This window comes from Ostrea edulis, chromosome 5, assembly GCF_947568905.1.
Source record: "Ostrea edulis chromosome 5, xbOstEdul1.1, whole genome shotgun sequence".
Lineage (NCBI taxonomy): Eukaryota > Metazoa > Mollusca > Bivalvia > Ostreida > Ostreidae > Ostrea > Ostrea edulis.
In genome coordinates, this window is record NC_079168.1 from 25,617,535 (window position 1) to 25,629,120 (window position 11,586).

General features: G+C 32.7%; 1 long non-coding RNA gene across 1 annotated transcript in view; it reads right to left on the bottom strand.

The window, feature by feature from the left end:
• Window positions 1–861: 861 nt before the first annotated feature.
• LOC125650071 (uncharacterized) overlaps window positions 862–11,586 on the bottom strand; it is a 35,837-nt gene continuing 25,112 nt past the window's right edge. The window contains exons 2-4 of the long non-coding RNA XR_007360887.2: window positions 4,260–4,350; window positions 3,027–3,082; window positions 862–1,094 (exon numbers count right to left, since the gene is read on the bottom strand). This is a non-coding gene — a long non-coding RNA (uncharacterized LOC125650071). The remainder of the gene's footprint in view (window positions 1,095–3,026; window positions 3,083–4,259; window positions 4,351–11,586) is intronic.

Genomic DNA, 11,586 nt, shown 5'->3' on the forward strand with positions numbered 1-11,586 from the left:
ATAGGTATAGATATAAATATGGCGTGTCATACACCTCATTTAGGAAGAAGCTAGATTAGCAGGATTTATATAAATTATATGAATAAATACATATTTTCTATATATCTTGAAGGGACTGGTTCACGATTTTTGATAAAAATATTTTTAATTTTTTATTGAAAACATTTAAAATACAACTCATTGTAATACAAAACATCTCAATTTTGCATAGTCCAAATTTTAACTTTTAGATGATACATTTTACCCCAAAACTGCTTGAAATGTGAAAGATATAATAAACTTAGATTGATATCCATTTCTTTTGAAAATTTCGTAAACAATAACATACTGCAAATCTTTGTTTACAAAACAAATAATAATTAAACTCTAAATTGAGCTTCTATGATAATGAATAACATAAATTTTTGTGTGAAATCTTTTAAAAGTTTGGGTAAAATCGTGAATCAGTCCCTTTAAGAAATATCTGTGAAAAGCCTAATATGGATTTTCATAAATTTAAAACTTAACATACCAATTTTACTCTTTATACTAAAGAAATTCATCAGCAAATGTGAATCATTGTGTTCTGCAATGCATGCAAGCAGATAATTATAGTTATACAGTATTAAAGTTGGTTAAGAAATTAAGTACTATGTACAAGTTACTGCTCATAAATGGAAGTTGAATAGTTGAAAATTTCCCACATGTACTGGAATATACATAGTTTTCTTATCTACATGTATTGATCAGAAAGTAAGACAATGTTACACCACTGTATCTGCATAAAAGTTTGTTTTAGTCTTAAATATTAAAGAAATCAAACCTTTAGAGTGGAAAATCTCTAAAATATGTCTATATACATGTATACATAAAATCAGAAGCTGAAATTTTATAAAATTTAATTCAATATCAGTATATATACATACATTTTAAAGTTATAACAATTTCTTAAAAATTCTTGGAAGTTATATTCATTACTTTAGTCTGTGACATGCACTTTAGAGTATCCCAGACACCATATTACAGGATTTGAAGGTAGATCCTTAATGTAAACTGATGAATTCATTTAGGAATGTGCACTCACAGTACACCAACTATTTCCTCAAAATGAATCTCTGAAAGAAAAAAAAAATCACAATGATCAATATAAGCTATCTAAATTTTATTTCCCAGTATGAAATATGAATACTGATTGATTGTTTTTTACGTTCGTTGAGAATTTTTCACTCATATTTAGACTTCACCAGCTGTAGGTGAGGTACCAGAAATTTAGCTCTATGTTTAACGTGCAGGGCCGTAGCAGTGAGGGTTCTCTATAGTACCAACTTAAAAGGCTTTGCATGATATAATATATGTAAATCAACACGACATGATGTACTAATTTTGACCCGTCCTAACGTCAAAACCCTGGGGTTGCGAAATTCACAATTTTGGTGCATCCTTTTCTGCTTTTCCTAATTATGCACAGACTTTTTATACTGTATCAGCAAACTTAAAGAAGTCTTTCAAATGATAAGGACAATAATCACCTTGGAATCAAAGTCCCTACCTGGAATCATGAAATTAATTCCAATTTTGGAAAAGGCCTGTCTTAATTACTCCTCCTAAATATCTATTCTGTTTCAATTTAGTATTAATAGCATAAAAGACAAGAGTCCCATGGGCAACATTGCTCACATGAGTTACCTTGCCCATATTTAAAGATTGTTCTTGTATATGTGCAAGTAAAGCTTTGATCCCTATTGTGGCCCCAACCTACCCCCGTAACCATGATTATTTACAAAATTGATTCTGCACTATGTCAGGAAGCTTTCACGTAAATATAAGCCTTTCTGGCCCAATGATTTTTTAGAAAATTTTAAAATATTTTCCCTGTATATTTGTATGGGAAATTTTAATCCCCTACTGTGGTCCCATCCTACCACCAGGGGCCATGGTTTTAACAAATTTGAATCTGCACTATGTCAGGAAGCTTTCACCTAAATATAAACTTTTCTGGTCCAGTGGAACTTGAGAAGGAGATTATAAAATATTTTCCGTATATATTTGTATGTATAACTTTAATCCCAAATTGTGGCCACATCCAACCCCTGGGGGGGGGGGGGGGGGGGGGCATGATTTTCACAAACTTGAATCTGCACTATATCAGGAAGCTTTCATGTAAATCTCAGATTTTCTGGCTCAGTGCTTCTTGAGAAGAATTTTTTTAAAAATTGATCCTATATATTTGTATGTAAAGATTTGATCCCCTATTGTGACCCCATCCAACCCCAGGGGCTATAATTTGAATAAATTTGTATCTGCACTATGTCAGTAAGCTTTCATGAAAATGTCAGCTTTTCTGGCCCAGTGGTTTTTAAGAAGATTTTTAAATGACCCCACCCTAGTTTTGCAATTTTGTGATTATCTCCCCTTTGAAAGAGACATGGCCCTTCATTTTAACAAACTTTCACAAACTTGAATCTGCACTATATCAGGAAGCTTTCATGTAAATCTCAGATTTTCTGGCTCAGTGCTTCTTGAGAAGAATTTTTTTTTAAAATTGATCCTATATATTTGTATGTAAAGATTTGATCCCCTATTGTGACCCCATCCAACCCCAGGGGCTATAATTTGAATAAATTTGTATCTGCACTATGTCAGTAAGCTTTCATGAAAATGTTAGCTTTTCTGGCCCAGTGGTTTTTAAGAAGATTTTTAAATGACCCCACCCTAGTTTTGCAATTTTGTGATTATCTCCCCTTTGAAAGAGACATGGCCCTTCATTTTAACAAACTTAAAAGCCCTTCACCCAAGAATGATTTGTGGTAAGTTTGGTTGAAATTGGCTTAGTGGTTATTGAGAAGATGAAAATGTGAAAAGTTAACGACGCCAACGACGACAGACAACGGACAAATTTTGATCAGAAAAGCTCACTTGAGCGTTCAGCTCAGGTGAGCTAAAACAATATGTATTCCCCTGGAAGAGGGGAGACATGAGTGATGATAAACTAACTAACATCATGCTTCAAAATACTTACAATTTATATTAAGACAGTGAATACTTACAATTTACACAAACACATTGTTACCATTTGTTAGGCAGCAATTAAAACATATGGCTTCTAAAAGGAAAAAAAATCATGCAGTTATTCATTGTGTAACAAAAAATGCAATATTATAGGGTTATTGAACTTATATTGGTGAATATTAGCACCAGTTGGCTGTGAAAATGCACGAGCTTGCGAGTGCATTTTGACAGCCAACGAGTGCCAATATTCACCTATATAAGTTCAATAACCCTTTTATTATATAGCTAAAGTATTTAGTTGTTAAATTATATCCCTTTTCACTCAAACTACTCCAAAATAGACGAGAATTCATCAATATTGGCAGTGTGCAATAACAGCATGCATTTCTTAACTGTTCAATATTTAACCCGTCATTAATGCATGAAGCAAACTGATTTTGTAAATGGGGACATCATAATTTATGTACAGTAAAACATTTTGCTTAAGTAAATATCAAATACCGGCTCTGTCAGATTAGGAGGACCGTCGTTTGACATTTTGGCTTGTTTACGTCGTTACGGTAACGTCAATATTGAACGCTCATATTCGGAATGCTTCGGGCGCATACACTTTACGCAATGCAAAGTTAGCGTTCAATAAATTCTCAGGATATTGAACGCTAACATTCTCTAGATTTTACGCAGATTTTATATTAGACTATTTATAAGCTATATAATAATATGAAATTATACGATTTGTCAATAATTAAGATTCAGTATATTCCATGAAACAGTGTGTGTCATCTGCAAGTGTACAATACTCAACCAAGACAGAAAGACAGGCAAAGTGATAGCATAAGCATTAATGTATCTCTTCATGAAAATATTTCTAAGATCTGCTACATGTACAATTATTACTAGCTTTATTCTTATAATTTTAAATGTTTTGACTTGTATCTGATGAAAGTTTTGAGATAGAAATTGTGTTTGTGCCTTTGTTGCATGTACATAATTTGTAAAAGTAGCTGTACTCCTAAGTAGATTTTACATAATAAAACACTGAACACATATGTACTTCATAACTTCTGTTACATGTACATATACAACCTGATAAAAAGATGTTTAAATACTATAAAAGAATTTTAAGAAACATAAATTATCTGCATGCAGTGTATAGCTTGGGCAAAAATTTAAGGACAGGTAAAATGATCTTGCTTTGTAGGTGACAGAATAATCTACTGTAAAATCTGCAAAACATAATCATTACATTCAATTATAGGAAGATGTGATACCTTGACAAATCTAGGATTCCTTTGAGGTGGCCTTAATTAATATACCTTTGTTCAAAGGGTGGTGAATCACTCAAATTTCCCAAAAAGTACACTGAAAACAGACAGGTCAAACATGCACAAATATGTATTATGATTTGAAATAGAGGCTAAAAATATGAATTGCTGTATTTCCTCAAACATTTAAGTCAAAATAATGGCAAGTTGGTTTATGATAAAAAGAATTCCGCTTCTCTACGATACACTTCCATGTATTGAAGTGTACCGAAGACGATTCGAATATACCAGTCTAATTTTAATTCAGATTGGGATACATGTATATAATTCAAATCTTTTTTCTTTAACTTGTCAACAAAGTTTTAACATTCTGATCACAATCTCCATTTAAACATATCAATTATAATGTCTTTAATATTGAACATAAGGGGCTCATTTTTCACTTGTCAATGGCAACTATTAGATTTAGTTTGATTGAAATTACTTATTATAGATGAATTGATCGAATCACAGAATTGTCAAGTCCCCAAACAATGTTTCTTCAATGTCAGATCTCTTCAACATTATATGTTTATTTAAAAAACAAGGGGTACTGTGTTTAATGTAGGGTCAGAAACACAACAACAAAAAATCATTTGAGGCCTTAATTATGCTTTTATATTTTTAAAACTCCATCAACATGCAATATATTTGATCATTTACAATTGTATTTAATTCACAATTCTTTTTACAAGGCTAAAATATAGCACAAACTAAAACATGTAAAATAATTAACATTGCAGTTAGCTTTTCATTAAAGAGAGCTTATACTTACAAAATTCTTCACTTTAGGTTAAATAATACTCAGTGCACACTAAGATCCTAACTTGAAAAAAAAATCCATGTATGATCATGCAAAATAATTTCTTCTCCTAAATTTCTAGAGCAGTTTCTGGCTCACAGCTCAATTTTGATTTCTGAGACTTACATGTAACTTTAATTAGGTTGAGAAATGTAATATTATAAATGAAACAACAAATGTTTCTTACAGACAAAATATAGTTGGTGTATATTAAACAATAGTTAATTACAGTGTCGTGCAACGTAATCCTAATTGTGATTCAATATTTGATTTAAGATTTCTAATTTTTGTACATGATTGTCCTCTAACAAACAGATACATGACTAATCTAAATATGAAAAAGATTATTGATTAAATTTCATGTGCATGACTGTTTCTGTAATTATAATTAAGTTTGTAATTGGAGTAAGTAAATCTAAATTAATTCAAGAGAGAAATGTATGTAGGTATTTCATTCATAAAAAGGGAACAATTTTAAGAAATGACTTAATGAAAATATTTACTGCTTCATGAAAATATTTACTGCTTCATGATGTATCAGTACAGTAAAGGAAAAAGTCACGATGTACATCCATGTATCCTATCACATTAAATATAATGTGTTCAACTTAATGATTAATACATAAATGCTTGCATAATAAAAACATTAGTTATACATGTGTGTGGTTACAGAAACTCCGAGCTATAGACTGTCAATGAGTATGAGACCTGCACCACTCAGGAATTTCAAATGTTTTCTACTATGGTTTTATATTAAGACTGCGATTTTTTGCTACATATAAGGAGAATATACATGTATGGTCCCTGCATAATCTGATAAAATTATTTTAATTAACGCATTGTCCCCTGGTGTCTTATGCACATTTGCTACCCAATCTAATATACATTTTATATTGACAATTAGAATCCTGCATTAGATAAAGGGAGGATCCTGTTAAAGATAATGCACTCAGCTTGTCCCCTGATGTCCTTTGCAGTTTTGTGATCATGCAACTTTTAAAATTATCACTGGTACATTATATGCTTTGGCAATGGTTACTATATATATATATATATATATATATAATATATATATATATAATATATATATAATATATATATATATATATATATATATATATATATATATAGTACACGACACAAGTTTTATACACCCCACCGTGGAAAGACCACGGTGGAAAATCCACGGAGATACACCGTGTCCTCCGTGTTTCACGGTGTGTGTTATTTGCGAATACACACAGCTGCTAAGAGCTTTGTTCTGGCCACGGGTGCCTTGCGGGAGATGTGAAAATGTGCCGCAGGTCAAATCAAGATAAGGGTGGGATTTTAAGAAAAGAAAAAATTGTCAATATTTTTCCCCCTGCATGATACTTATATTGTTTTTCAACATTTTGAGCCAATTTCAACGATACCAACACTAAATATTATGTTTTAAAGAAAACCTGGTTTTGAATTTCATTTTCTTTTAGTCTTCTTTCTTCATTAAAATTATATCTTTAAATAATGTGTACTTGCAGGTAATTTCCTGTTTTGAATTCGAATTAGTATATTCAGTAAATGAAAAACATACATGTACAACATGTGATAGGGATATTTAATAATTACCGATCTGCTCTCTCTCTCTCTCTCTCTCTCTCTCTCTCTCTCTCTGACAAATGCGCTGATTAACATAATTACTTCCATCATATTGTGTTAATATGCATCTTGACAAATATAACTTGATCCAATATAGAAATTAGAGCATTGTCGATGATTAACAAATTGGAATTAATTTATTACATAATTGATAGAAGCAAAAATACAAACCATCGAATGATTTATTTTTAAAATCCCGAGTTAATTACATTTGACCGAGACTTATGTTCAGTGTACTTTGATAGGAGTTTTCATAAAAAAAATGTTCATCGGGAGTGTCTGGATAATGCAATGATTGTTGTATAATAAGTATTAGCTGCAGAACTGTAGCTCTCTGAAAAAATATTTTGACATAACAGAGAGCTACAGAGCCGCCCCTTATAAAAAACCTTTGATTTACGGCGCACAAAAAGTTGCGCACGGTTGAGGCCTTATATCGTTGTATTCTTGAGTATTTAATATAAAAAAAATTCTTAACATATTTTCCTACTATACTTGTGTCTAAACATACCTTCAGATATTCATTAAAGCCCCATACGACCTGAAAACTCCCAGCTTCAAATGATTTCGTTTATTGACGTAGCCATGTTAGGTAGCCGAGTCAATTCGAATTCTGGTTAATTTCCATACTTGCACAATAACGTCTAGATGTGAATTCATATCCCCACAAATATTCTAGCTAAATTTTCAAATAATGTATCATCCCAGTGCCTTTAAATAATAATTATTCTAATAGCTAAACTCACGGCAATGCGGCTTTCATTAGTCTGGTCCGGTCTCCATCCCTGCCACACGAGTGTTAAGGACTTTAGTAGCATTTTCATGAATAAAGAGCTTATTTTAGCTTTAGAAAAACTTTATTTTTTTTAATTTCTATAAATTATTCGTATTGATGATAAATGAAGAGCGAATACATAACATATAACGAATTTTATGAATATATATCAACAACAACAGGGTACGAATTGACCCGGCTACCTAACATGGCAACGTCAACACGAAATCATTTGAAGCTGGGAGTTTTCAGGTCGTATGGGGCTTTAATGAATATTTGAAGGTATGTTTAGACACAAGTATAGTAGGAAAATATGTTAAGAATTTTTTGATATTAAATTTATGAGACAGCAATTCAAGAATACAACGATATAAGGCCTCAACCGTGCGCAGCTTTTGTGCGCCGTAAATCGAAGGTTTTTATAAGGGGTGGCTCTGTAGCTCTCTGTTATGTCAAAATATTTTTTCAAAGAGCTACAGTTCTGTAGCTAAATAAGTATATACCATGCAAATTCCTAGGGTCTTTGTCACAGTATAACTAAATTACGGTTAGCTAGTTTGGGTTTTGACTTCTTATGAAAAGTGTGAAATATATTGGGTCGGCGCGATATCAGATCTAGTCTAAGGTCACGGGTATCTTGCGCCGACCCAATATATTTCACACTTTCCGCAAGAAGCTAAGCACTTCTGTTGATTTCAAATACACGGATTAGCTGACCCCCATTGTTCTATTGAGGCGAAAACCCCTTCGAATTTGCATGGAATGTACAAGTTATACACAGGTCATTGTTATAGTCATACATCATAGTACCGCTAACCCGACAAACATTTTTTTTTAATATTTTGAATAAGTTATTGAATGACGAAGTATGACCAAACTGCAGATTGAACTTTATAGAACCCCGTGCTAACATTACTATATTTTTCAATGTATCAGAAGGGGTATGTTGCCGGTTAAGTTCTGTTGAATTCTTGACAAGCAATAAAATAACAACAGAAATGGTGCTTAAATTGTCCGATTACAAAAACCTTAAATTGGGAACATGTGTGGGTGTGTGTGTGTGGGGGGGGGGGGGGGTATAGTAGTCTGAAACTGTCTCAATTCCCCCTTCCGACTTCAATTTCTTAAATCGTGCAGTGGGTAGGTAGGTCGCTGCAAGCTACAAGGCTAAATCCTTAACTTTTAAATTACACCCTCTGCGATTCTATGTGCTTGTAATCAATATTTAAGGATGCAAATCCTCGGTGTCAAATGCAACCACATGTAGTTCATGAAAAAAAACAACTAATATCAATATAAACAGAAATGATTATTTGCTTTTATTCATATACGATATCGATTATTAAAATCTTTAATTTAATCTTTAAATGCATTAGATAATGAAAGGAACAGAGAGAGAGAGAGAGAGAGAGAGCATTGGTAATCATTGATTATAATATTCATGAATGTATGCAGATACGGGAAGTTTAATACGTTCAGTATAAATCTTGAAAGTACAATTTCATTCTGATTTTTTTTTTATTTCCCATATTGTTTTCTTTACATGTTAAAATTGTTCGGCTGGTCCGGGTTAGCACTAATGAATGAGCCCCCCCGAATTACCGAGCGCCCCCTCCCTTCTAAAACGATGTTACGTGCTTAGCTGTCTATCTCTCTCTCAGTCAAAAATAAAATAAATACATGCTATACATTGTATATACTGCAACATCATTGGATTTACTGGATAATTCTTCGATTTCACCTTCATAATACAAGATTTTACTACACACATACAAGGCACTAAACGGATTGGCACCGGCCTATATCAGCGACCTCATCACTGTGTACGAACCAAAACGATCTCTGCGCACATGCAATTCACGATTGCTAGAAAAACTCCGCGTTCGTACAAAGACCTAGCTATGGAGATCGAAGGTTTGATGTAACAGCTGCCACACTATGGAACAGTTTACAGATAGACATCCGTTCGTGTGGCACTGTCAAAAGTTTTAAGACAAACCTCAAAACATATCTTTTTAGGAAATCTTATAACCATATTTTGTAATATATTCTTTTTTAAAGTTGGTTTGTCGCATGAACTCGTAATGTTTAAATTGTTTTATTTTATTTGGATGTTATATTTTATGCTCTGATTAATCTTATCATGTTTTACATTTTACATTGTTAAAAGCGCTTAGAGTAATTACAAATTATATAATGCGCTATATAAATGCCGCACATTATTATTATTATTGCATGTTAATGCAAGTGGACTTTGTAGGCATTTTTTTTCATCTTCGCTAGCCACGACTATTCGTCCACGAATGCACAGTTGACCCAAAACCCATTGCTAGCATAGATGAGATGAATTTTACCCCCGTATTACATGTATGTTATAACTGACCAAAACCTAGTACGTTTGTTTTACAACTTTCATTCAGAAGACGCGCAAGTTTGTGAGTCACTGAATAAACGAGAAACGAGAAAACGTCTGCATTTTTATTTCAATCGTTGTCAACTCTATACTTTGTGATATTTCAAGACTACATGTACTCAATTCAATTTATTGGATCTCATTACCATTATGCAATGGTATACAAAAATAAAGACAAAAAGCTGTTAAATATACATTTAGTATATAATACATGCGTGTAATAAAGTATTTATCAAGTTAGGAAGAAAAAAAACACACACACCAAAAAACGTGTTATTATTAATGTGAAGTATGGGCATTCTAGGTAGGGGAGCACATCTTATTTTATCATTTTCTTAATGAAAGTACGGGGTTTTCTAAAGGTTTGTTTAAAAGTAAAGATAATTTTCATATCTATTTGTTTAGGCGATAAAAATTTGATTCTTTGCTCACATTGCTTCACAGTTGAGTACATAATGAAATTCATCTCCAATGTAAACATGTACATGTATATAGCTGACCTTAATCACCTATTCCTAATTACAATGAAAACCTTACGTTAAAAATAAACCATTGCTTATGGTACACATTTCTTTGAACTGCTATTTATCAAATTGAAATTACTGGCATGTGATTGTCGTTGTTCATGACCCTTCTTTTATTTGGTGAAATTGTGCTGCACGTGCCGTGAAACAATGTACCGACGAGTGGTAGGAATAACACAGGTGTTTATATACAGGATATGTCGATAATTTGGGCGTTTCATAAAAAAGGAGTGAACGTCTGCAGGGAAGTCTGCATACGGATATGTACCGAAAACACCAACGTATCATCAAACAACAATTACAAAAATTGAATGTTTTATAGCTAATTTCTAAATAATCAACGGGGTGGGGGCATGCATGCTGGCCAAGCGAAAAGGTTTTTTGGGTGAATCATTTCGGAAAGTATTTCTTTGTTTTATCACACGGAGGTACAGGTAACACCCACGGAGATCCTCCGTGGACTTCAATGTCTCGCTCGCGCGGAAAAAATAGGACTTCAAAGGTACCGACAATTTTAAAGGTCCACCGTGTTTGGGGCAAATTTGTTCCACCGCGTTGCATGGAACACGCATAAAACTTGTGTCGTGTACTATATATATATATATATATATATATATTATATTGTACTACATCTAGTCATGTTCTAATTAAGGTCTTCCGTAACAACGGAAGACCTTCTACTGATTGTGCTGGTTAAGATTATTCTTATTATTCTTTTCCCCCCCTTTTCCTAGACGCTAACTTTGAAGCTGCATATCTCACTCATTTCTGCATGGATTTTGCTCAAATTTTCAGGGTTTATGAACTTTACAGAACAATTTTAAAATCATGTACTACATTTCAGAAATTCCCTTCTGTTCACGAGTTATTCCCCTTTGAATGAAATTTTAGGGGCTTTGGTTTCCAGACAAAGGCTTCGAGACTGTATAAGCTTGAGCAGAAAATGCATTGAAAATGAAAAGTAGGAGCATTGTAGTTGTGCACATGGTTTTTTTTTTTTTTTTTTTTTTTTTTGCTTACAGCGTTCGAAATGGTGGTTGACAGGGTTAAAAAATTAGGACGCCTAAAGGAGCCAAAAATTACACATATTTTCCATTATATCTTTTAAACTAAAAATATTTTGTTAAAACGTGTAGAACAAA